The sequence below is a fragment of the Balaenoptera physalus genome (assembly GCF_965194825.1).
Source record: "Balaenoptera physalus genome assembly, contig: HAP1_SCAFFOLD_1282, whole genome shotgun sequence".
NCBI lineage: Eukaryota > Metazoa > Chordata > Mammalia > Artiodactyla > Balaenopteridae > Balaenoptera > Balaenoptera physalus.
In genome coordinates this window covers 146,735-172,557 of record NW_028125514.1, presented here as the reverse complement: position 1 = coordinate 172,557, position 25,823 = coordinate 146,735, and the positions used below count along the sequence as shown (strand labels likewise).

At 45.6% G+C, this 25,823-nt stretch overlaps 1 long non-coding RNA gene across 1 annotated transcript in view; it reads left to right on the top strand.

The window, feature by feature from the left end:
* Positions 1-1,551: 1,551 nt before the first annotated feature.
* Positions 1,552-25,823, top strand: part of LOC309653840 — a 153,305-nt gene continuing 129,033 nt past the window's right edge. Inside the window, exon 1 of the long non-coding RNA XR_014259563.1 lies at positions 1,552-1,670. This is a non-coding gene — a long non-coding RNA (uncharacterized lncRNA). The remainder of the gene's footprint in view (positions 1,671-25,823) is intronic.

The window sequence follows — 25,823 nt, the reverse complement described above, 5'->3', positions numbered from 1 at the left end:
TGGCTTAAGCTTTTAAGTTTTCTTCAAGGTTTTTCCCCTAAGCTTCATACTTCAGACGGCCTACTTACATGAGACTAGTATGTGATGTCAGGCTAACAACTTCCTAAATACCTGCAAGCCAGATCAGTGTCTCTTTTCTCTATATTCCCATGGAAATCAAGGGTCCCGCCGAATTTTCCATCGAAACAGTTGATTTGTGCTGTCTCTAGGAATTCTACAGGGCGTACCGTTGCTTCCTAACCGGTGTCATTTGGGAGATCGATCCCCCTCTGTACGTTCAAATGATTAATTTTGAGACTCTGCTCATGTGTGCAGTAAACCCTTTAATTCCCTAAGACCTTCCTTTCCTCCATCTCATACCCCATGAAGCCCGCTTCAGTTTATCTCCTGAATTTCTTTGGAATCTGTCAGCTCTCCCTCAACATCCTAATACTGAACTTGCCTGTCTGTTGCGATTAGGTCCTAACTAGTGTCCATATATCTTGTTTCCCTCCAATCCATTCTTCACACAAGAAAGCTTCAAAGCAAGTTGGAACATTGCTCATAAACATCGCTCACAAACATTGTTTTGAGACTAGAAAACACACTGGTGGCCTTTAAGACTCTGCGTGCTCTAGAATCCTCTCTGCTTCTCTAGCCCCATCTTGTGCCACGTTTGCCCTCACTTTCTATGCTTCAGATACACTGAATTAACCTTAGTTCTCACTCATCTGACAGAAGTCAGTTGAGAAATTATTTTTCACTGTGATTCCTAGCATTAAGGAATTTGATGATCAGGTTTTGTATGAGGACTAAAACTAAACTGGGAAGTGGAAGAATTGCGTTTCAACTGTTTCAGTCAACACGCATGTATTAATGATACCTAAGTATTGAACACCGGGCTAGGTTTCATGAGGGATACAGAAGTTCTGGCCATCTCTGGTTTTGGGTATCCCTTATTTGTTGAGACCTTTGCGTTGTTTGGTTGCCTTTTGTCTGTTTTCCAGATGGGAAAACAGGAACAAGGGAAGTATAGGTTATTACTAGGTGGGGTTGAACAAGTGGAGCAGCAAACTGCAAAGCAGAAAGAAGAGGGACGTACTATAGAGGGATGTGATTTCCATTTTCAAGGCGCCTGCGTCCTGTGCAGGGAGACAGCCTAACATAAAATGTGCCTAACAAAAGATCTATTGACTTCTTACTAAAAATCTCCAGTTCATATAACCCAGGGGTTTATACCTTCTCCTTTAAAAGTTCTATTCCTGGGACTTCCCTGGTGGTCCAGTGGTGAAGACTCTGCGCTTCCAATGCAGCAGGCGTGGGTTCAATCCCTGGTTGGGGAGCTAAGATCCCACATGCTGCGCAGCCAAAGAAATTTTTTTCAAAAGTTATACTCCTGTGTTGTTGAATTTAGTGGTTTAGATTTTGTTTGAATGTTAAGAAGATTTCAGTTTATTTACCAGGAACAAACAAAACATAATGTAAAAATAGTTTCCCAGAAACGATTTCCATCGTTCTCTTCTTCCCTTTCTCCCGCAGACTGACTGGTGTTTCATCTTGACAAGTTCTCTGAAGTTCTCTGTCATTCCATAGGAAAGCGGTCTGGCTTGGAGGTTGCAATCCCAGGGAATTTTTCATCAGCGGGGAAGTCTCCATCACTACAGAGGAATCAAGGGAGAAGTCAGTCCCGGGTAAGTGAGATGCTCCCCCTAAACACCAACACAGCAGTCGTGTACCTTTCAAGGGGTTCAGGGGCAAGATGGGCAAGGCATTTCTACTAACTCTTCTTAAGGATCATGGACAGTGCCCTGTGCTACGAGGTAAGCGGTGACTGTTGTAATGCTTAACTGGTGATCATTTCATGTCACTGATCCTTGGCTCTCTTTGTATCTCATAGGACTGTTGTAAGTCCAATACAAAATGAGTCTTCTTTTTAAACAACTGAAATGTTTTACAAAGCCTAGCATTCTCATATAGAGTCCTTTCAATTCTCCCCACTTTCCCGAGAGGCTAAGAACACTTCACACCATGAACTAGGAGAGGGGGTAGAGCCCTTTCTGATGAAATACAGAAACAAAGACAGAGTCTTAGCCTGCTTGCTCTCTGGACAGGATCTCGGACCACAAGGTCTTAAATCCTGGTATAAATGACGGAAGTGAGGACACTTCAACTGGCACTCTCATAACAAGAGTGCTGAAACACCTTCCAAAGAGACTGTAGCAGTAGACGAGGGAAGGGAGTGCTACAGTGTGGTAGTACAGGGGGAATGCTCGGCTACAGCAGTGAAAAATGTGGTACCTATTGGTGTGCTCTCGGGGTTCTTGTACATGTAGCATAGATGACCTTTACAGTGTCCCTCCCACCTTCCCACCTGCATTAGGTGTTCTGTTTTTTTGTTTGTTTGTTTGTTTTTAATTTACGTTTATTGATTGATTGATTGATTGAACTTATTTATTCTACGTATTTATTTTTTTGGCTGCACTGGGTCCTCATTGCTGTGCACGGGCTTTCTCTAGTTGCGGCTAGCGGGGTCTACTCTTGGTTGCGGTGTGCGGGCTTCTCATCGCGGTGGCCTCTCTTGTTGCGGAGCATGGGCTGTAGGCGCGTGGGCTTCGGTAGTTGCGGCTCACGGGCTCTGGAATGCAGGCTCAGTCGTTGTGGCACATGCGCTTAGTTGCTGCACGGCATGTGGGATCTTCGCAGACCGGGGCTCGAAGCCGTGTCCCCTGCATTGGCAGGCGCCACCAGGGAAGCCCTAGCTGTTCTTACATAGAGTCTAAAAACAGAGAGCACTGAGAGAAGGTAGTGGTTATTAAAGGCTCAGGATCTAAATTCTACCTGTCTCTACACCCCTTCCGAGCTGTCGATTTGACCCCGTTTGTGAATGCCGACCTCATTCTTCAACTTGCTCTGCCGTTTGTATACTCACCTTGAAAACTTGTTTCTGTGATGCGTTGAGCAGACACAGGGTGGCAGATTGCAGAGGTGGAAGCTGGTGGTCGGATATTTGCGGGCTGAATCTCCTTCAGTCCCATTCCCATTTCTGGTTGCGCAGAGGCCCTACTTCCTATGTATGACGCGGAGCCATAGGATTGCGGGCAGGAGCCAAGTTCTCCATACAGTGAAGACCCCAGTGTGCCTTGGTTATAGTAATATACCTGGCTTCCTTCCTGGTAGGGAAGTGACAGGCGGCTATGCCCCTGATTTGTTCGTGGGCCTCCTGATGCAGCAGTTCCCTTGGCTCTGGCCCTGTCGTCAGCTGCCCCTAGGAGGACTCTGAGCCCTAGCCACTTCTCTGGTAGATTTGCCTATTCCCCCACTATAATCACACCTGAATAAGGCAACTCAAACCTTTCAGAGATGTGTCGTGAACCTCTTGTTTTCTGAAATACCTATCTGGTGGTTGTGAGACTTAAGGCCAACCTCCCCGAGAGACTTTGTTTCTATTTCTCCTAGTAAACCTAGACTCATCTCCTGTCACCTTCAACTCTACTCCAATTGTGTTCTTTCAACCCAGACCCCTGACCCTGCTTTTTACTTCTGCCATTTCATCCTCACTCCTGCTTCCTTTCCTAAATCCATACGTCTCTTTTGGCCTTCCTAGCCCTGGGCCAAGTTCCTTCCTCTTTCCTCAGTTTTTACCCCTTTCCTTCATTCTCCCATCCAACTTTCAGGCCTTCCTTTCTCACGCCCCAGTTAGCAGCATCTCAAAATTCGAAAGGTTTATTACTCATCTATTAATTCTATTCCATTTACTTATTCGGTTCTATACCTATCTTACCTATGTATGGAAGAACCGCTGGTAGCCAAGGTGGCAGCAAGAATCCTAGCAGCTGTCACCTGACGTATCCGTAGTAGTCAGCAATTTCCATTTCTTTGTCCCTCTGGGTGAAAAATTGCAGCTTCCCCGAAGAGGTGTATCTGGCAGCATTCTCCCGTTGTTGTTGAGCCCGCCTCTTCATGGCCTCTCGCTCTGGCCTCTGCTCTTGTTCGATGGGCTTTGACATGACTGGCTCAGGCACGTTGGGTTCCCTCCATGGAACTCGTTGCTTGCTGAAGTCTTGGAGTAGAAGTTGGGTTTGGAGCTTGGGTGGGGACTGGCGCTTAGTCACAGCAGGGGGAACAGGCTCGCGCTGGAGAGAAGCGCCAGATGAAGTTTTGTAGGGTGCAGGCCTAGGAGCAGCAGGCTGAGGGACACGAGGCTGGGTATGGTTGGTCCAAGCCGGTTGGGTTGGGTTGGCCACAGTTGGCTGAGCTGGTTTGGCGGGACCTGGCAAAGAGGCAGGAGCTGGCTGGGATGAATTGACTGCAGCAGGTTGAGCTGAGTCAGTAGAACCAGGCTGGGCACGGTAAGCCACAGCAGGCCGATGTGAGGCCAGAGACTGTGGCCTCCGAGGAGCGGGTCGAGCTTGAGGCTTGTCCCAGGCAGAAAAAGGCAGAGGTATCAACTTGACCTTCCCAGGAGGAGGCCGCTCACACTGGGATGGAGATGGACACTCTGTTTCAGCACTGCTGTCTGGTTTCTGGGCTTGGACTTGCGTTTTCTCAGGCCTCTTACCCTCACGTGGGGTATGCCGCCGTGGCTGGATCGCTGGGGGTGGCTGGGGGTCTTTGGGGTTGCTTGAATTTCCCAAGAGCCGACAGGAAGAGAGCCCAGTTTTCGTCTCATTCTTCTTCCCCAGCGCATGAAGAACCTTCACAGACTCCAGCATGCGCACGCCAAGGGAGGTTCGAGGCTTTTGAAAGCTCTCTTGGCGAAGCTCAGTTTGGTGTTCCTTTCGCTTCGTGTTGGGGATTGCTGGCTTGTCTTCTGCCTTGACTTTGTTCCCTGACTGCTTGTTCTCTTCAGCCTTGTTTCTTCCTCTGGTCCTTTTGGTCTTTTCCTGCCCATGGCTCTCAGTTTTGCTGATCTTTCCGGATGCAGCTTTCTGAGGTTTGCCTTGAGAGTGCTTGGCCGTGTTCGCAGGAGCCCTGTCACTGACTGCAGCAGTGCATATAACCGCTTCTCCCCCTAACAGGCACTCTGGATCCTTTGGCTGGATTTTGGCCTTGGGAGCACCACCGATAGGCTCAGAGGCTTTCTGTTTGTTCTTCCTGGGTTGATCAGAGGGAACCTTTACGACACTTGGCTTTTCCTGCACCTGATTCACCTTAATGGCTCTGGTGTCTTCAGCTTTGATCACGTTGGGACCTTGGGATCGATCAAGATCTTTCCAAGAATTAAAGAGCTGGGGAAGGTGAATATCCTCCGCCAGTGTAGTAATGTCTGCAAGACCACTGCTAGGTTCAGTCCCATTTTCAAGTGTCCCTAGGTCCTGACGACTCAGGCTGTTCTCTCCCAGATCAGCATTTTCAGAACCAGGCTGCTCCTCTTGGCTGAGGGGATCGGTGCAGGCCAGCGGCTGGGGAATATCAGGGATTCCTAAAGGGAGTAGTGGAGGATCTTGGTTTTCTATTGGGATCTGGTAGGCCTCCAGAGGCTTTGACAGCTTGGTTTTGATATCCTCCACGTTCTTACTCTCTGTTTGTCCCTGGCTTGGAGCTGGAGGCAGGGCCAGGAGACGCCTGGCACTCTGGACTGGAGCTGTCACTGAAATGTCCCCAAGTTCAGATGGTGGGTTACTCTCAAGTATGTGACTGTTTCTGCTACTGCAGGACTTGGGGAGTTCTTGAGTTTGTGTCACACAAAACGTCTGGCTTGGAGGTTGCAATCCCAGGGAATTTTTCATCACCAGGGAAGTCTCCATCACTACAAAGGGATCAAGGGAGAAGTCAGTCCCTGGTAAATGAGATGCTCCCCCTAAACACCAACACAGCAGTCGTGTACCTTTCAAGGGGTTCAGGGGCAAGATGGGCAAGGCATTTCTACTAACTCTTCTTAAGGATCATGGACAGTGCCCTATGCTACGAGGTAAGCGGTGACTGTTGTAATGCTTAACTGGTGATCATTTCATGTCACTGATCCTTGGCTCTCTTTGTATCTCATAGGACTGTTGTAAGTCCAATACAAAATGAGTCTTCTTTTTAAACAACTGAAATGTTTTACAAAGCCTAGCATTCTCATATAGAGTCCTTTCAATTCTCCCCACTTTCCCGAGAGGCTAAGAACACTTCACACCATGAACTAGGAGAGGGGGTAGAGCCCTTTCTGATGAAATACAGAAACAAAGACAGAGTCTTAGCCTGCTTGCTCTCTGGACAGGATCTCGGACCACAAGGTCTTAAATCCTGGTATAAATGACGGAAGTGAGGACACTTCAACTGGCACTCTCATAACAAGAGTTCTGAGACACCTTCCAAAGAGACTGTAGCAGTAGACGAGGGAAGGGAGTGCTACAGTGTGGTAGTACAGGGGGAATGCTCGGCTACAGCAGTGAAAAATGTGGTACCTATTGGTGTGCTCTCGGGGTTCTTGTACATGTAGCATAGATGACCTTTACAGTGTCCCTGCCACCTTCCCACCTGCATTAGGTGTTCTTTTTGTTTTTTTGTTTTTTTTAATTTACGTTTATTTATTGATTGATTGTTTGAACTTATTTATTCTACGTATTTATTTTTTTGGCTGCACAGGGTCTTCATTGCTGTGCACGGGCTTTCTCTAGTTGCGGCTAGCGGGGTCTACTCTTGGTTGCGCTGTGCGGGCTTCTCTTGTTGCGGAGCATGCGCTCTAGGCGCGTGGGCTTCGGTAGTTGCGGCTCACGGGCTCTAGAATGCAGGCTCAGTCGTTGTGGCACATGGGCTTAGTTGCTCCACGGCATGTGGGATCTTCCCAGACCAGGGCTCGAACCCGTGTCCCCCGCATTGCATTGGCAGGCGGATTCTTAACCACGGCGCCACCAGGGAAGCCCTAGGTGTTCTTATATAGAGTCTAAAAACAGAGGGCACTGAGCGAAGGTAGTGGTTACTGAAGGCTCAGGATCTAAATTCTACCTGTCTCTACACCCCTTCCCAGCTGTCGATTTGACCCCATTTGTGAATGCCGACCTCATTCTTCAACTTTCTCTGCCGTTTGTATACTCACCTTGAAAACTTGTTTCTGTGATGCGTTGAGCAGACACAGGGTGGCAGATTGCAGAGGTGGAAGCTGGTGGTCGGATATTTGTGGGCTGAATCTCCTTCAGTCCCATTCCCATTTCTGGTTGCGCAGAGGCCCTACTTCCTGTGTATGACGCGGAGCCATAGGATTGCGGGCAGGAGCCAAGTTCTCCATACAGTGAAGACCCCAGTGTGCCTTGGTTATAGTAATATACCTGGCTTCCTTCCTGGTAGGGAAGTGACAGGCGGCTATGCCCCTGATTTGGAATCTGAGATGGTGCTCCCTGAGCAAGCCTGGCAGAAAGTGATGGATATAGAGGGACCATGTTATTGGCGTCTGAAGTTTTATCATACTGGGCTGCCATAAACATGGAGGAAGCAGCTGGGTGCCGGTCAGTGAGTGCCAGAGTAAAGTCTCCGAGTGAAGAGGAATTCTTTTCAGTGCTTCCTGTGATGTCCCACTCAAGAACACCTGGATAGGAAGGAGCTGAAGTGGAGATCTGGCTGTGGTCAGTAACTCCAGATAACATAGTCGTGCTGGAATGTTGGTAAAGGTAGGCACTACCCATGAGTGTCTGGAAAGAGGTACCGGTAGCCGATGCCGAACTGACGGCAGGGGCAGAGACTCTGGAGAAGTTGCAGACACTTCGTGTTAGGGAAGTTGCATTGCTCACCACAGGAAGACAATGCTGCAGAGAATTTAGAGTTCCAAGTAGAGATGGATTTTGGAAATTTTCTGTAAGAACAAGAGGGTCATGAAAAACTCAGGGAGGTTGAGAAATTCTCACTACGTTTGAGGAACAGCATTATCTTAAGGTTCTTGCTCTCAGGACACCTCTACTATCGACCCTTCCTGAGAAACCCAAAATCAGACAGTTAATGATGGCTGTAAGGACTGAGCAGTTTTCCACTCTTCTGTATTAACTGCCTGTGCTCCCATCTTGGGCACAGATGGGCAGAAGAGCCAAGTGGTATGGTTCAGACATTGTTCTCTAGGCTGGAAGCAACCTTCTCCCTGCCCTGTCTTTCCCTTCAGCCTGCACTCGTATTGACTTCTATGCTGTTTCCTAGACTGGAAGCATTTTAGAACTAGGAGGCCCTTAGAGAACTTTCTCTTTTTTCAGTCTCATTTCACGAGTAAGGAAACTGAGGCTCAGAGAGGTCGGGTTGACTTGTTCAGGTTCTCTCATTATGTTAGTGTCATTACCAGGTTTCAGAACCTAAGTATCCTGACTTCCTTGCCAGGACTCCACTCTGAGCATGATAGTGCCAGAAAGCAGGAGAAATAGAACTTATAATATAAGCATTTTTTTTGTCCATTAGAAAACAGTACGGCCATTACCATTGTCATCTTCAGTGTCTCCCTTTGCTTGTGCAGTTCCCACGCTATTACCTAGAGTTGACGTATAGCTCAGTCCAACTGGTGAACTGAAAGAGTCATGTTTGCCCTCTTCAAGCCTGGTTTCTCATCCTACCTCAAAATGATTACCCGAAAGTGGATTTCTTAAGTGCTTTTGGAAAGAGAAAAGTTATCTGATTACTTCAGATTACTCATCTATAAAGTGGTTATAACACCACCACCAATAATAATAGCAGTAATAATTAATAGATGAATAAGCTGATCTATTGCGTATGATTTATATGGAGGAAGATACAATAAGTTCTAGAAAGACAAAGAAAAATCATGAAAAACATGTTACGTAACGAAAAAGAAATCCATAGATATTAATGAAAACTGGGGTATGTGGGCAAGTATCAAAGCCTAATGAATTTACTAACAAATGACATTCTGTACCATACATGCAATATTATGAAAGTGAATTTTGCCCACTCTATTTTAGTGAATACTATTAACCAAAAAACACGATGGAGGTGATAGAGGTGAATGAATTCCTAGCCAATGCATACAGACAGAGACGATAAATCAGTAAAAAATGCATAACAAGCAACAGAATGCAACAAATGTGAATGTATAGGTAGCCACAACATATATAGACAAGTATTTCAATGAAAACCGGTACAAAGCAGACAGCAAAATAGTAAGTGTAAAAGAGTTTCATTATTGTGCTCATTCATATTTTTACCCAGCAAGTAACAGGTATTAAGCCTAGGAGAAATATATCTTTCCATGAATATAACTCATATAATAAGCAGAAAGGAAGCTTAAAAAGTATCAAGAAGGTTTTTGTATTTATCCTAGAACTTAGAATCATCTTCCACATCCAAGAAGATGACATCCCAAGACCTCAAAAAACCATCATCCCTAGAATCCAATTAAAAAAGATTTTCAAATGTAAGAAAATCCAAAGGACTCCACAACATTGTTTTAGATAAACGTGGATGTTTGTGTTTTCTTTTTTTCTTTTGCCGCGCCGCGTGGCCCTGGCCGTGAAAGCACCGAGTCCTAAGCGCTGGACCGCCAGGGAATTCCCTAAATGGGGAATTAGAGATGTGGGGCTTGACTTTTTCTTTTTCTTCTCCGGTAGCTAAGATCTACAAGCGAACGATGGCTGTTGATCAATGTGCTCTCTGTGTTAGGAAGGAAATAACTGTAAAAATTGAAAAGCAACCTTGCCTTAGAAGCTACATATCACACAAAGGAAATAGTCCTTCTGATTCAATGTAGAAGATATCATTTAAAATGTTTAATTGGTCAAATGTCTACCTAGTTTAAAAATTAGAAAGAATAGAACACTGAAAAGCAGCCCCCTAGATAACCACTTTGGTTTCTGGTTTCTAGGAAGCATCATTTCTAAAACATACTTCTAAAATGTTTCTATTCCAAACTGTCAAGTGCCAGCTGTATTCAGAGAGGCAATAAAAGAAAGAAAACGGAGTATGACTTTTCTGATAGGCTGCCTTTCCTGGTGATCCCCTGTTCTGGCCTTACTTTCCTTCTTAGTCTGTTAATGTAAGGATTTGCTACCATCAGCTTTGTTTTGCCCTGCTCTGAGCAGATTTCCCTCTGTGCTGTTTCTGCTTTAATTTAAAATCTTTGGCTCCCATCAACATTCCATGGCAAACTGCCTCTTTCTTGAGAGCTCCTCTATGCTTTCCCTCTTCATTCTTATATTTTTTTCCCATCTCTTGGTTCCTGTTGGCCTGTGCTAATGAAAACAATCCTAAACTTGCTTACGTTTGACTCTGTGCCTCCCTATATAGCCCAGTACTCTCCATCCTCTCTCCCTATTCTCTCTTTTCAACTAGTCGAAATACTAGTGGAGGGAGACCATTGGAGATGAAACATCTTGGTACATATCGCTAGTTTTCTGTGTCACCTGGCTTTTCTATGTTTCTGTTGAAACACTCTTTTGAGAAGTCTCTGATTTCATTTTCTACATGGGTACCCTTTAAGGCTCAATATTGGAAAAGAAGGGGATCAGAGTGATCAACCCAATGTGGTATCCTAACGTAACAGATAAGGAAAGCAGCAGGCTTTGTGAGGCAGTCAGTGATTTGTCCAAAGTCACACAGACAGTAAACGTCAAAGTCAAAACTGAAATTAGGTCTCCAGACTTGTAGTTCAATACTTTCCCTCATTATTCCACGCTAGTTTGAATCTCCTCCTCAATTTAGGGGCACAAGAAATCGAACGCAAAACTTTCCAAAGTTTCTTTTCTTACCTGACATGGTCAGAGAAGAGGAGACATCAACTGCAGGTACAAGGGATGAGGAGACAACACTAGAGGATGTCTGAGTGGCTGCAGCTGAACGGCGCACGTGTCCAGTACAAAGGTCACTGGTTACTGGTCCAAACGGCTCCACGGAAACCCCAAGACCTCTACCAAGTGGTAGTAGGTTTGGTAGGAGAGTGATGTCACAAAGCAGGCAGTTGAAAGGTATGAGCTAGCCAATAGGGAGGTCCGATCCCCAACAGGAGGGCGGGCTTGGGTGAAGAGAGCGTAGGAGAGCTAAAACAACCCCTCAATTTCTGAGCTCTGGGGAGGAAATCCTAGAAGACAGATTTACCTCCCCCAGGCTCTTCCATTAGGGAAATCATTGCAACATTTCTTACAGACGTTCATTAATATAATTAACTAACAGTTACTTATATTCTACAGAGTATTCTATTTTATGTATCATATACTTAGAGCTATATAGATCTTATTTAACTAGTATCCTTAGGAAGGAAAGAGCCATGTAGTTTGAACTATTACAGTTGTAACTTGGTTAAAGAGCAGGGTGAAGTTTGTTGAGTGTACCCTGTGGAGAATGTTGTGGTCCAAGGCTCTTCTCTTTTAGTTTCTTCTCCTTGACTCCTACCTTCCTTGGGCTGGGCTAGGCTGGGGGCCAGGTTGGACTTGCGACTTAACATTTCTCTTCCGCTTTCTTTTTTTTTTTTTTTTTTTCTTCCATTATGGGCATTGCTTCTAGGACAAGCCTTGATCTTGCATTGGATGTTCCTTCCTGTCAACTTCCAGCAGCAGGAGTCTTCTTTTCAGTGCTTGATGCTTCACGAAATAGACTCTGCCCATTGGCAGCAAATACCAGAGAGCCAGGAGACAGAGCTGGTTGCAGACCTTTCCTCTTCCAGCCTTTGGTTGCAATTGTTTTGCCCATGATTTGCTAGCTCTAGTTCCTTGGGCCACACAGGTATCCTGCCATCCAGCTCTTTTTATATGTGAGAGACATTCTGAACACTGTCCCTCTTTCTTTGCACAGAAGTATATACAGTGTGGCAGTTACCGTAATCTCCTCCCCCTTGCAAACAGCCCCTCTAGAATCTCGGACCTCTAGGACTCTCTGTCTTGCATGCTTGGGTGCAAGGCCAAGCACAATGAAGAGGAGAATAATTAGAGAAAGAGGAGGACATTGGTGGAGAACTGGGAGCAGGTAAGGTGAAAGGGCACCGGAGAAAAGAGATGCATGTAGGTTTTTTGGTTTCTGTGGGAAACAAGTTGACACACTTGGGCCTCATTTTGTATTAACAGAACAGAGAGTTGTAGATATAAGTAGCTAGATCGTGCAGCAACTGCCATGAAGTCTGTACACTGAAGAGAACAGTCTCACATCTAGTTTTCATTTTGTTTTATGTCATATTACCTTATTTATAGCATTCACTGGTATGTTTGTAGAACGCAGATGTTTTCAAATGCTCTGGTTTTGTCTACATGGTTATTTCCTTGTCCTATTTGTAAGGAATCCAACATTGTAAGACATATTGCATGTTTTTCTCTTGACGATTGTTTACCTTGAAGCGTCATGAGCTAACTTGAGCTGTTGGATTTTGTGGAGAAACTTTAAAAAGGGTCTGTGAAAAAGGCATTGTGGTGAGTCGCATTATGCACCCGAGCGTAAGGAGCAGATATCTGCCACCAGCCCAGCTTGGCCTGGATTGCCTCTGTGTTAGTTCCCCTGGTTAGTGCTTTTCTCCCTAACCACTCTTGTGACTGTGATAATGTGAGTTAAGGGCTGAGTTGCTAGTGATTTATGTGTGAGGTAGGCTGGTTTGAGGGAGGAAATCTATGGACCTAGTCATTTTCCTTGGTGGTAAGCTTTCAGGGGTGCAAAGATCGATCTTCCTGGGGACTTTTCTGGTACCAGGAAGATATCGCATAGATGGGACCTCCAAAGACACACATTTAATTTTTAGGCCTGTTGTTCCTATTATGGGATGTGAGTTTCTTCACTGATGGGGATGCTGCTTATCTGAGAAGAAACTGTGAAAGGTGGTGTAGTATAGAGGTGTGGCTTAAGCTTTTAAGTTTTCTTCAAGGTTTTTCCCCTAAGCTTCATACTTCAGACGGCCTACTTACATGAGACTAGTATGTGATGTCAGGCTAACAACTTCCTAAATACCTGCAAGCCAGATCAGTGTCTCTTTTCTCTATATTCCCATGGAAATCAAGGGTCCCGCCGAATTTTCCATCGAAACAGTTGATTTGTGCTGTCTCTAGGAATTCTACAGGGCGTACCGTTGCTTCCTAACCGGTGTCATTTGGGAGATCGATCCCCCTCTGTACGTTCAAATGATTAATTTTGAGACTCTGCTCATGTGTGCAGTAAACCCTTTAATTCCCTAAGACCTTCCTTTCCTCCATCTCATACCCCATGAAGCCCGCTTCAGTTTATCTCCTGAATTTCTTTGGAATCTGTCAGCTCTCCCTCAACATCCTAATACTGAACTTGCCTGTCTGTTGCGATTAGGTCCTAACTAGTGTCCATATATCTTGTTTCCCTCCAATCCATTCTTCACACAAGAAAGCTTCAAAGCAAGTTGGAACATTGCTCATAAACATCGCTCACAAACATTGTTTTGAGAATAGAAAACACACTGGTGGCCTTTAAGACTCTGCGTGCTCTAGAATCCTCTCTGCTTCTCTAGCCCCATCTTGTGCCACGTTTGCCCTCACTTTCTATGCTTCAGATACACTGAATTAACCTTAGTTCTCACTCATCTGACAGAAGTCAGTTGAGAAATTATTTTTCACTGTGATTCCTAGCATTAAGGAATTTGATGATCAGGTTTTGTATGAGGACTAAAACTAAACTGGGAAGTGGAAGAATTGCGTTTCAACTGTTTCAGTCAACACGCATGTATTAATGATACCTAAGTATTGAACACCGGGCTAGGTTTCATGAGGGATACAGAAGTTCTGGCCATCTCTGGTTTTGGGTATCCCTTATTTGTTGAGACCTTTGCGTTGTTTGGTTGCCTTTTGTCTGTTTTCCAGATGGGAAAACAGGAACAAGGGAAGTATAGGTTATTACTAGGTGGGGTTGAACAAGTGGAGCAGCAAACTGCAAAGCAGAAAGAAGAGGGACGTACTATAGAGGGATGTGATTTCCATTTTCAAGGCGCCTGCGTCCTGTGCAGGGAGACAGCCTAACATAAAATGTGCCTAACAAAAGATCTATTGACTTCTTACTAAAAATCTCCAGTTCATATAACCCAGGGGTTTATACCTTCTCCTTTAAAAGTTCTATTCCTGGGACTTCCCTGGTGGTCCAGTGGTGAAGACTCTGCGCTTCCAATGCAGCAGGCGTGGGTTCAATCCCTGGTTGGGGAGCTAAGATCCCACATGCTGCGCAGCCAAAGAAATTTTTTTCAAAAGTTATACTCCTGTGTTGTTGAATTTAGTGGTTTAGATTTTGTTTGAATGTTAAGAAGATTTCAGTTTATTTACCAGGAACAAACAAAACATAATGTAAAAATAGTTTCCCAGAAACGATTTCCATCGTTCTCTTCTTCCCTTTCTCCCGCAGACTGACTGGTGTTTCATCTTGACAAGTTCTCTGAAGTTCTCTGTCATTCCATAGGAAAGCGGTCTGGCTTGGAGGTTGCAATCCCAGGGAATTTTTCATCAGCGGGGAAGTCTCCATCACTACAGAGGAATCAAGGTTGAAGTCAGTCCCGGGTAAATGAGATGCTCCCCCTAAACACCAACACAGCAGTCGTGTACCTTTCAAGGGGTTCAGGGGCAAGATGGGCAAGGCATTTCTACTAACTCTTCTTAAGGATCATGGACAGTGTGCCCTATGCTACGAGGTAAGCGGTGACTGTTGTAATTCTTACTGGTGATCATTTCATGTCACTGATCCTTGGCTCTCTTTGTATCTCATAGGACTGTTGTAAGTCCAATACAAAATGAGTCTTCTTTTTAAAAAACTGAAATGTTTTACAAAGCCTAGCATTCTCATAGAGAGTCCTTTGAATTCTCCCCACTTTCCCGAGAGGCTAAGAACACTTCACACCATGAACTAGGAGAGGGGGTAGAGCCCTTTCTGATGAAATATAGAAACAAAGACAGAGTCTTAGCCTGCTTGCTCTCTGGACAGGATCTCGGACCACAAGGTCTTAAATCCTGGTATAAATGACGGAAGTGAGGACAGTTCAACTGGCACTCTCATAACAAGAGTTCTGAAACACCTTCCAAAGAGACTGTAGCGGTAGACGAGGGAAGGGAGTGCTACAGTGTGGTAGTACAGGGGGAATGCTCGGCTACAGCAGTGAAAAATGTGGTACCTATTGGTGTGCTCTCGGGGTTCTTGTACATGTAGCATAGATGACCTTTACAGTGTCCCTCCCACCTTCCCACCTGCATTAGGTGTTCTGTTTTTTTGTTTGTTTGTTTGTTTTTAATTTACGTTTATTGATTGATTGATTGATTGAACTTATTTATTCTACGTATTTATTTTTTTGGCTGCACTGGGTCCTCATTGGTGTGCACGGGCTTTCTCTAGTTGCGGCTAGCGGGGTCTACTCTTGGTTGCGGTGTGCGGGCTTCTCATCGCGGTGGCCTCTCTTGTTGTGGAGCATGGGCTGTAGGCGCGTGGGCTTCGGTAGTTGCGGCTCACGGGCTCTGGAATGCAGGCTCAGTCGTTGTGGCACATGCGCTTAGTTGCTGCACGGCATGTGGGATCTTCGCAGACCGGGGCTCGAAGCCGTGTCCCCTGCATTGGCAGGCGCCACCAGGGAAGCCCTAGCTGTTCTTACATAGAGTCTAAAAACAGAGAGCACTGAGAGAAGGTAGTGGTTATTAAAGGCTCAGGATCTAAATTCTACCTGTCTCTACACCCCTTCCGAGCTGTCGATTTGACCCCGTTTGTGAATGCCGACCTCATTCTTCAACTTGCTCTGCCGTTTGTATACTCACCTTGAAAACTTGTTTCTGTGATGCGTTGAGCAGACACAGGGTGGCAGATTGCAGAGGTGGAAGCTGGTGGTCGGATATTTGCGGGCTGAATCTCCTTCAGTCCCATTCCCATTTCTGGTTGCGCAGAGGCCCTACTTCCTGTGTATGACGCGGAGCCATAGGATTGCGGGCAGGAGCCAAGTTCTCCATACAGTGAAGACCCCAGTGTGCCTTGGTTATAGTAATATACCTGGCTTCCTTCCTGGTAGGGAAGTGACAGGCGGCTATGCCCCTGATTTGTTCGTGGGCCTCCTGATGCAGCAGTTCCCTTGGCTCTGGCCCTGTCGTCAGCTGCCCCTAGGAGGACTCTGAGCCCTAGCCACTTCTCTGGTAGATTTGCCTATTCCCCCACTATAATCACACCTGAATAAGGCAACTCAAACCTTTCAGAGATGTGTCGTGAACCTCTTGTTTTCTGAAATACCTATCTGGTGGTTGTGAGACTTAAGGCCAACCTCCCCGAGAGACTTTGTTTCTATTTCTCCTAGTAAACCTAGACTCATCTCCTGTCACCTTCAACTCTACTCCAATTGTGTTCTTTCAACCCAGACCCCTGACCCTGCTTTTTACTTCTGCCATTTCATCCTCACTCCTGCTTCCTTTCCTAAATCCATACGTCTCTTTTGGCCTTCCTAGCCCTGGGCCAAGTTCCTTCCTCTTTCCTCAGTTTTTACCCCTTTCCTTCATTCTCCCATCCAACTTTCAGGCCTTCCTTTCTCACGCCCCAGTTAGCAGCATCTCAAAATTCGAAAGGTTTATTACTCATCTATTAATTCTATTCCATTTACTTATTCGGTTCTATACCTATCTTACCTATGTATGGAAGAACCGCTGGTAGCCAAGGTGGCAGCAAGAATCCTAGCAGCTGTCACCTGACGTATCCGTAGTAGTCAGCAATTTCCATTTCTTTGTCCCTCTGGGTGAAAAATTGCAGCTTCCCCGAAGAGGTGTATCTGGCAGCATTCTCCCGTTGTTGTTGAGCCCGCCTCTTCATGGCCTCTCGCTCTGGCCTCTGCTCTTGTTCGATGGGCTTTGACATGACTGGCTCAGGCACGTTGGGTTCCCTCCATGGAACTCGTTGCTTGCTGAAGTCTTGGAGTAGAAGTTGGGTTTGGAGCTTGGGTGGGGACTGGCGCTTAGTCACAGCAGGTGGAACAGGCTCGCGCTGGAGAGAAGCACCAGATGAAGTTTTGTAGGGTGCAGGCCTAGGAGCAGCAGGCTGAGGGACACGAGGCTGGGTATGGTTGGTCCAAGCCGGTTGGGTTGGGTTGGCCACAGTTGGCTGAGCTGGTTTGGCGGGACCTGGCAAAGAGGCAGGAGCTGGCTGGGATGAATTGACTGCAGCAGGTTGAGCTGAGTCAGTAGAACCAGGCTGGGCACGGTAAGCCACAGCAGGCCGATGTGAGGCCAGAGACTGTGGCCTCCGAGGAGCGGGTCGAGCTTGAGGCTTGTCCCAGGCAGAAAAAGGCAGAGGTATCAACTTGACCTTCCCAGGAGGAGGCCGCTCACACTGGGATGGAGATGGACACTCTGTTTCAGCACTGCTGTCTGGTTTCTGGGCTTGGACTTGCGTTTTCTCAGGCCTCTTACCCTCACGTGGGGTATGCCGCCGTGGCTGGATCGCTGGGGGTGGCTGGGGGTCTTTGGGGTTGCTTGAATTTCCCAAGAGCCGACAGGAAGAGAGCCCAGTTTTCGTCTCATTCTTCTTCCCCAGCGCATGAAGAACCTTCACAGACTCCAGCATGCGCACGCCAAGGGAGGTTCGAGGCTTTTGAAAGCTCTCTTGGCGAAGCTCAGTTTGGTGTTCCTTTCGCTTCGTGTTGGGGATTACTGGCTTGTCTTCTGCCTTGACTTTGTTCCCTGACTGCTTGTTCTCTTCAGCCTTGTTTCTTCCTCTGGTCCTTTTGGTCTTTTCCTGCCCATGGCTCTCAGTTTTGCTGATCTTTCCGGATGCAGCTTTCTGAGGTTTGCCTTGAGAGTGCTTGGCCGTGTTCGCAGGAGCCCTGTCACTGACTGCAGCAGTGCATATAACCGCTTCTCCCCCTAACAGGCACTCTGGATCCTTTGGCTGGATTTTGGCCTTGGGAGCACCACCGATAGGCTCAGAGGCTTTCTGTTTGTTCTTCCTGGGTTGATCAGAGGGAACCTTTACGACACTTGGCTTTTCCTGCACCTGATTCACCTTAATGGCTCTGGTGTCTTCAGCTTTGATCACGTTGGGACCTTGGGATCGATCAAGATCTTTCCAAGAATTAAAGAGCTGGGGAAGGTGAATATCCTCCGCCAGTGTAGTAATGTCTGCAAGACCACTGCTAGGTTCAGTCCCATTTTCAAGTGTCCCTAGGTCCTGACGACTCAGGCTGTTCTCTCCCAGATCAGCATTTTCAGAACCAGGCTGCTCCTCTTGGCTGAGGGGATCGGTGCAGGCCAACGGCTGGGGAATATCAGGGATTCCCAAAGGGAGTAGTGGAGGATCTTGGTTTTCTATTGGGATCTGGTAGGCCTCCAGAGGCTTTGACAGCTTGGTTTTGATATCCTCCACGTTCTTACTCTCTGTTTGTCCCTGGCTTGGAGCTGGAGGCAGGGCCAGGAGACGCCTGGCACTCTGGACTGGAGCTGTCACTGAAATGTCCCCAAGTTCAGATGGTGGGTTACTCTCAAGTATGTGACTGTTTCTGCTACTGCAGGACTTGGGGAGTTCTTGAGTTTGTGTCACACAAAACGTCTGGCTTGGAGGTTGCAATCCCAGGGAATTTTTCATCACCAGGGAAGTCTCCATCACTACAAAGGGATCAAGGGAGAAGTCAGTCCCTGGTAAATGAGATGCTCCCCCTAAACACCAACACAGCAGTCGTGTACCTTTCAAGGGGTTCAGGGGCAAGATGGGCAAGGCATTTCTACTAACTCTTCTTAAGGATCATGGACAGTGCCCTATGCTACGAGGTAAGCGGTGACTGTTGTAATGCTTAACTGGTGATCATTTCATGTCACTGATCCTTGGCTCTCTTTGTATCTCATAGGACTGTTGTAAGTCCAATACAAAATGAGTCTTCTTTTTAAACAACTGAAATGTTTTACAAAGCCTAGCATTCTCATATAGAGTCCTTTCAATTCTCCCCACTTTCCCGAGAGGCTAAGAACACTTCACACCATGAACTAGGAGAGGGGGTAGAGCCCTTTCTGATGAAATACAGAAACAAAGACAGAGTCTTAGCCTGCTTGCTCTCTGGACAGGATCTCGGACCACAAGGTCTTAAATCCTGGTATAAATGACGGAAGTGAGGACACTTCAACTGGCACTCTCATAACAAGAGTTCTGAGACACCTTCCAAAGAGACTGTAGCAGTAGACGAGGGAAGGGAGTGCTACAGTGTGGTAGTACAGGGGGAATGCTCGGCTACAGCAGTGAAAAATGTGGTACCTATTGGTGTGCTCTCGGGGTTCTTGTACATGTAGCATAGATGACCTTTACAGTGTCCCTGCCACCTTCCCACCTGCATTAGGTGTTCTTTTTGTTTTTTTGTTTTTTTAATTTACGTTTATTTATTGATTGATTGTTTGAACTTATTTATTCTACGTATTTATTTTTTTGGCTGCACAGGGTCTTCATTGCTGTGCACGGGCTTTCTCTAGTTGCGGCTAGCGGGGTCTACTCTTGGTTGCGGTGTGCGGGCTTCTCTTGTTGCGGAGCATGCGCTCTAGGAGCGTGGGCTTCGGTAGTTGCGGCTCACGGGCTCTAGAATGCAGGCTCAGTCGTTGTGGCACATGGGCTTAGTTGCTCCACGGCATGTGGGATCTTCCCAGACCAGGGCTCGAACCCGTGTCCCCCGCATTGCATTGGCAGGCGGATTCTTAACCACGGCGCCACCAGGGAAGCCCTAGGTGTTCTTATATAGAGTCTAAAAACAGAGGGCACTGAGCGAAGGTAGTGGTTACTAAAGGCTCAGGATCTAAATTCTACCTGTCTCTACACCCCTTCCCAGCTGTCGATTTGACCCCATTTGTGAATGCCGACCTCATTCTTCAACTTTCTCTGCCGTTTGTATACTCACCTTGAAAACTTGTTTCTGTGATGCGTTGAGCAGACACAGGGTGGCAGATTGCAGAGGTGGAAGCTGGTGGTCGGATATTTGTGGGCTGAATCTCCTTCAGTCCCATTCCCATTTCTGGTTGCGCAGAGGCCCTACTTCCTGTGTATGACGCGGAGCCATAGGATTGCGGGCAGGAGCCAAGTTCTCCATACAGTGAAGACCCCAGTGTGCCTTGGTTATAGTAATATACCTGGCTTCCTTCCTGGTAGGGAAGTGACAGGCGGCTATGCCCCTGATTTGGAATCTGAGATGGTGCTCCCTGAGCAAGCCTGGCAGAAAGTGATGGATATAGAGGGACCATGTTATTGGCGTCTGAAGTTTTATCATACTGGGCTGCCATAAACATGGAGGAAGCAGCTGGGTGCCGGTCAGTGAGTGCCAGAGTAAAGTCTCCGAGTGAAGAGGAATTCTTTTCAGTGCTTCCTGTGATGTCCCACTCAAGAACACCTGGATAGGAAGGAGCTGAAGTGGAGATCTGGCTGTGGTCAGTAACTCCAGATAACATAGTCGTGCTGGAATGTTGGTAAAGGTAGGCACTACCCATGAGTGTCTGGAAAGAGGTACCGGTAGCCGATGCCGAACTGACGGCAGGGGCAGAGACTCTGGAGAAGTTGCAGACACTTCGTGTTAGGGAAGTTGCATTGCTCACCACAGGAAGACAATGCTGCAGAGAATTTAGAGTTCCAAGTAGAGATGGATTTTGGAAATTTTCTGTAAGAACAAGAGGGTCATGAAAAACTCAGGGAGGTTGAGAAATTCTCACTACGTTTGAGGAACAGCATTATCTTAAGGTTCTTGCTCTCAGGACACCTCTACTATCGACCCTTCCTGAGAAACCCAAAATCAGACAGTTAATGATGGCTGTAAGGACTGAGCAGTTTTCCACTCTTCTGTATTAACTGCCTGTGCTCCCATCTTGGGCACAGATGGGCAGAAGAGCCAAGTGGTATGGTTCAGACATTGTTCTCTAGGCTGGAAGCAACCTTCTCCCTGCCCTGTCTTTCCCTTCAGCCTGCACTCGTATTGACTTCTATGCTGTTTCCTAGACTGGAAGCATTTTAGAACTAGGAGGCCCTTAGAGAACTTTCTCTTTTTTCAGTCTCATTTCACGAGTAAGGAAACTGAGGCTCAGAGAGGTCGGGTTGACTTGTTCAGGTTCTCTCATTATGTTAGTGTCATTACCAGGTTTCAGAACCTAAGTATCCTGACTTCCTTGCCAGGACTCCACTCTGAGCATGATAGTGCCAGAAAGCAGGAGAAATAGAACTTATAATATAAGCATTTTTTTTGTCCATTAGAAAACAGTACGGCCATTACCATTGTCATCTTCAGTGTCTCCCTTTGCTTGTGCAGTTCCCACGCTATTACCTAGAGTTGACGTATAGCTCAGTCCAACTGGTGAACTGAAAGAGTCATGTTTGCCCTCTTCAAGCCTGGTTTCTCATCCTACCTCAAAATGATTACCCGAAAGTGGATTTCTTAAGTGCTTTTGGAAAGAGAAAAGTTATCTGATTACTTCAGATTACTCATCTATAAAGTGGTTATAACACCACCACCAATAATAATAGCAGTAATAATTAATAGATGAATAAGCTGATCTATTGCGTATGATTTATATGGAGGAAGATACAATAAGTTCTAGAAAGACAAAGAAAAATCATGAAAAACATGTTACGTAACGAAAAAGAAATCCATAGATATTAATGAAAACTGGGGTATGTGGGCAAGTATCAAAGCCTAATGAATTTACTAACAAATGACATTCTGTACCATACATGCAATATTATGAAAGTGAATTTTGCCCACTCTATTTTAGTGAATACTATTAACCAAAAAACACGATGGAGGTGATAGAGGTGAATGAATTCCTAGCCAATGCATACAGACAGAGACGATAAATCAGTAAAAAATGCATAACAAGCAACAGAATGCAACAAATGTGAATGTATAGGTAGCCACAACATATATAGACAAGTATTTCAATGAAAACCGGTACAAAGCAGACAGCAAAATAGTAAGTGTAAAAGAGTTTCATTATTGTGCTCATTCATATTTTTACCCAGCAAGTAACAGGTATTAAGCCTAGGAGAAATATATCTTTCCATGAATATAACTCATATAATAAGCAGAAAGGAAGCTTAAAAAGTATCAAGAAGGTTTTTGTATTTATCCTAGAACTTAGAATCATCTTCCACATCCAAGAAGATGACATCCCAAGACCTCAAAAAACCATCATCCCTAGAATCCAATTAAAAAAGATTTTCAAATGTAAGAAAATCCAAAGGACTCCACAACATTGTTTTAGATAAACGTGGATGTTTGTGTTTTCTTTTTTTCTTTTGCCGCGCCGCGTGGCCCTGGCCGTGAAAGCACCGAGTCCTAAGCGCTGGACCGCCAGGGAATTCCCTAAATGGGGAATTAGAGATGTGGGGCTTGACTTTTTCTTTTTCTTCTCCGGTAGCTAAGATCTACAAGCGAACGATGGCTGTTGATCAATGTGCTCTCTGTGTTAGGAAGGAAATAACTGTAAAAATTGAAAAGCAACCTTGCCTTAGAAGCTACATATCACACAAAGGAAATAGTCCTTCTGATTCAATGTAGAAGATATCATTTAAAATGTTTAATTGGTCAAATGTCTACCTAGTTTAAAAATTAGAAAGAATAGAACACTGAAAAGCAGCCCCCTAGATAACCACTTTGGTTTCTGGTTTCTAGGAAGCATCATTTCTAAAACATACTTCTAAAATGTTTCTATTCCAAACTGTCAAGTGCCAGCTGTATTCAGAGAGGCAATAAAAGAAAGAAAACGGAGTATGACTTTTCTGATAGGCTGCCTTTCCTGGTGATCCCCTGTTCTGGCCTTACTTTCCTTCTTAGTCTGTTAATGTAAGGATTTGCTACCATCAGCTTTGTTTTGCCCTGCTCTGAGCAGATTTCCCTCTGTGCTGTTTCTGCTTTAATTTAAAATCTTTGGCTCCCATCAACATTCCATGGCAAACTGCCTCTTTCTTGAGAGCTCCTCTATGCTTTCCCTCTTCATTCTTATATTTTTTTCCCATCTCTTGGTTCCTGTTGGCCTGTGCTAATGAAAACAATCCTAAACTTGCTTACGTTTGACTCTGTGCCTCCCTATATAGCCCAGTACTCTCCATCCTCTCTCCCTATTCTCTCTTTTCAACTAGTCGAAATACTAGTGGAGGGAGACCATTGGAGATGAAACATCTTGGTATATATCGCTAGTTTTCTGTGTCACCTGGCTTTTCTATGTTTCTGTTGAAACACTCTTTTGAGAAGTCTCTGATTTCATTTTCTACATGGGTACCCTTTAAGGCTCAATATTGGAAAAGAAGGGGATCAGAGTGATCAACCCAATGTGGTATCCTAACGTAACAGATAAGGAAAGCAGCAGGCTTTGTGAGGCAGTCAGTGATTTGTCCAAAGTCACACAGACAGTAAACGTCAAAGTCAAAACTGAAATTAGGTCTCCAGACTTGTAGTTCAATACTTTCCCTCATTATTCCACGCTAGTTTGAATCTCCTCCTCAATTTAGGGGCACAAGAAATCGAACGCAAAACTTTCCAAAGTTTCTTTTCTTACCTGACATGGTCAGAGAAGAGGAGACATCAACTGCAGGTACAAGGGATGAGGAGACAACACTAGAGGATGTCTGAGTGGCTGCAGCTGAACGGCGCACGTGTCCAGTACAAAGGTCACTGGTTACTGGTCCAAACGGCTCCACGGAAACCCCAAGACCTCTACCAAGTGGTAGTAGGTTTGGTAGGAGAGTGATGTCACAAAGCAGGCAGTTGAAAGGTATGAGCTAGCCAATAGGGAGGTCCGATCCCCAACAGGAGGGCGGGCTTGGGTGAAGAGAGCGTAGGAGAGCTAAAACAACCCCTCAATTTCTGAGCTCTGGGGAGGAAATCCTAGAAGACAGATTTACCTCCCCCAGGCTCTTCCATTAGGGAAATCATTGCAACATTTCTTACAGACGTTCATTAATATAATTAACTAACAGTTACTTATATTCTACAGAGTATTCTATTTTATGTATCATATACTTAGAGCTATATAGATCTTATTTAACTAGTATCCTTAGGAAGGAAAGAGCCATGTAGTTTGAACTATTACAGTTGTAACTTGGTTAAAGAGCAGGGTGAAGTTTGTTGAGTGTACCCTGTGGAGAATGTTGTGGTCCAAGGCTCTTCTCTTTTAGTTTCTTCTCCTTGACTCCTACCTTCCTTGGGCTGGGCTAGGCTGGGGGCCAGGTTGGACTTGCGACTTAACATTTCTCTTCCGCTTTCTTTTTTTTTTTTTTTTTTTCTTCCATTATGGGCATTGCTTCTAGGACAAGCCTTGATCTTGCATTGGATGTTCCTTCCTGTCAACTTCCAGCAGCAGGAGTCTTCTTTTCAGTGCTTGATGCTTCACGAAATAGACTCTGCCCATTGGCAGCAAATACCAGAGAGCCAGGAGACAGAGCTGGTTGCAGACCTTTCCTCTTCCAGCCTTTGGTTGCAATTGTTTTGCCCATGATTTGCTAGCTCTAGTTCCTTGGGCCACACAGGTATCCTGCCATCCAGCTCTTTTTATATGTGAGAGACATTCTGAACACTGTCCCTCTTTCTTTGCACAGAAGTATATACAGTGTGGCAGTTACCGTAATCTCCTCCCCCTTGCAAACAGCCCCTCTAGAATCTCGGACCTCTAGGACTCTCTGTCTTGCATGCTTGGGTGCAAGGCCAAGCACAATGAAGAGGAGAATAATTAGAGAAAGAGGAGGACATTGGTGGAGAACTGGGAGCAGGTAAGGTGAAAGGGCACCGGAGAAAAGAGATGCATGTAGGTTTTTTGGTTTCTGTGGGAAACAAGTTGACACACTTGGGCCTCATTTTGTATTAACAGAACAGAGAGTTGTAGATATAAGTAGCTAGATCGTGCAGCAACTGCCATGAAGTCTGTACACTGAAGAGAACAGTCTCACATCTAGTTTTCATTTTGTTTTATGTCATATTACCTTATTTATAGCATTCACTGGTATGTTTGTAGAACGCAGATGTTTTCAAATGCTCTGGTTTTGTCTACATGGTTATTTCCTTGTCCTATTTGTAAGGAATCCAACATTGTAAGACATATTGCATGTTTTTCTCTTGACGATTGTTTACCTTGAAGCGTCATGAGCTAACTTGAGCTGTTGGATTTTGTGGAGAAACTTTAAAAAGGGTCTGTGAAAAAGGCATTGTGGTGAGTCGCATTATGCACCCGAGCGTAAGGAGCAGATATCTGCCACCAGCCCAGCTTGGCCTGGATTGCCTCTGTGTTAGTTCCCCTGGTTAGTGCTTTTCTCCCTAACCACTCTTGTGACTGTGATAATGTGAGTTAAGGGCTGAGTTGCTAGTGATTTATGTGTGAGGTAGGCTGGTTTGAGGGAGGAAATCTATGGACCTAGTCATTTTCCTTGGTGGTAAGCTTTCAGGGGTGCAAAGATCGATCTTCCTGGGGACTTTTCTGGTACCAGGAAGATATCGCATAGATGGGACCTCCAAAGACACACATTTAATTTTTAGGCCTGTTGTTCCTATTATGGGATGTGAGTTTCTTCACTGATGGGGATGCTGCTTATCTGAGAAGAAACTGTGAAAGGTGGTGTAGTATAGAGGTGTGGCTTAAGCTTTTAAGTTTTCTTCAAGGTTTTTCCCCTAAGCTTCATACTTCAGACGGCCTACTTACATGAGACTAGTATGTGATGTCAGGCTAACAACTTCCTAAATACCTGCAAGCCAGATCAGTGTCTCTTTTCTCTATATTCCCATGGAAATCAAGGGTCCCGCCGAATTTTCCATCGAAACAGTTGATTTGTGCTGTCTCTAGGAATTCTACAGGGCGTACCGTTGCTTCCTAACCGGTGTCATTTGGGAGATCGATCCCCCTCTGTACGTTCAAATGATTAATTTTGAGACTCTGCTCATGTGTGCAGTAAACCCTTTAATTCCCTAAGACCTTCCTTTCCTCCATCTCATACCCCATGAAGCCCGCTTCAGTTTATCTCCTGAATTTCTTTGGAATCTGTCAGCTCTCCCT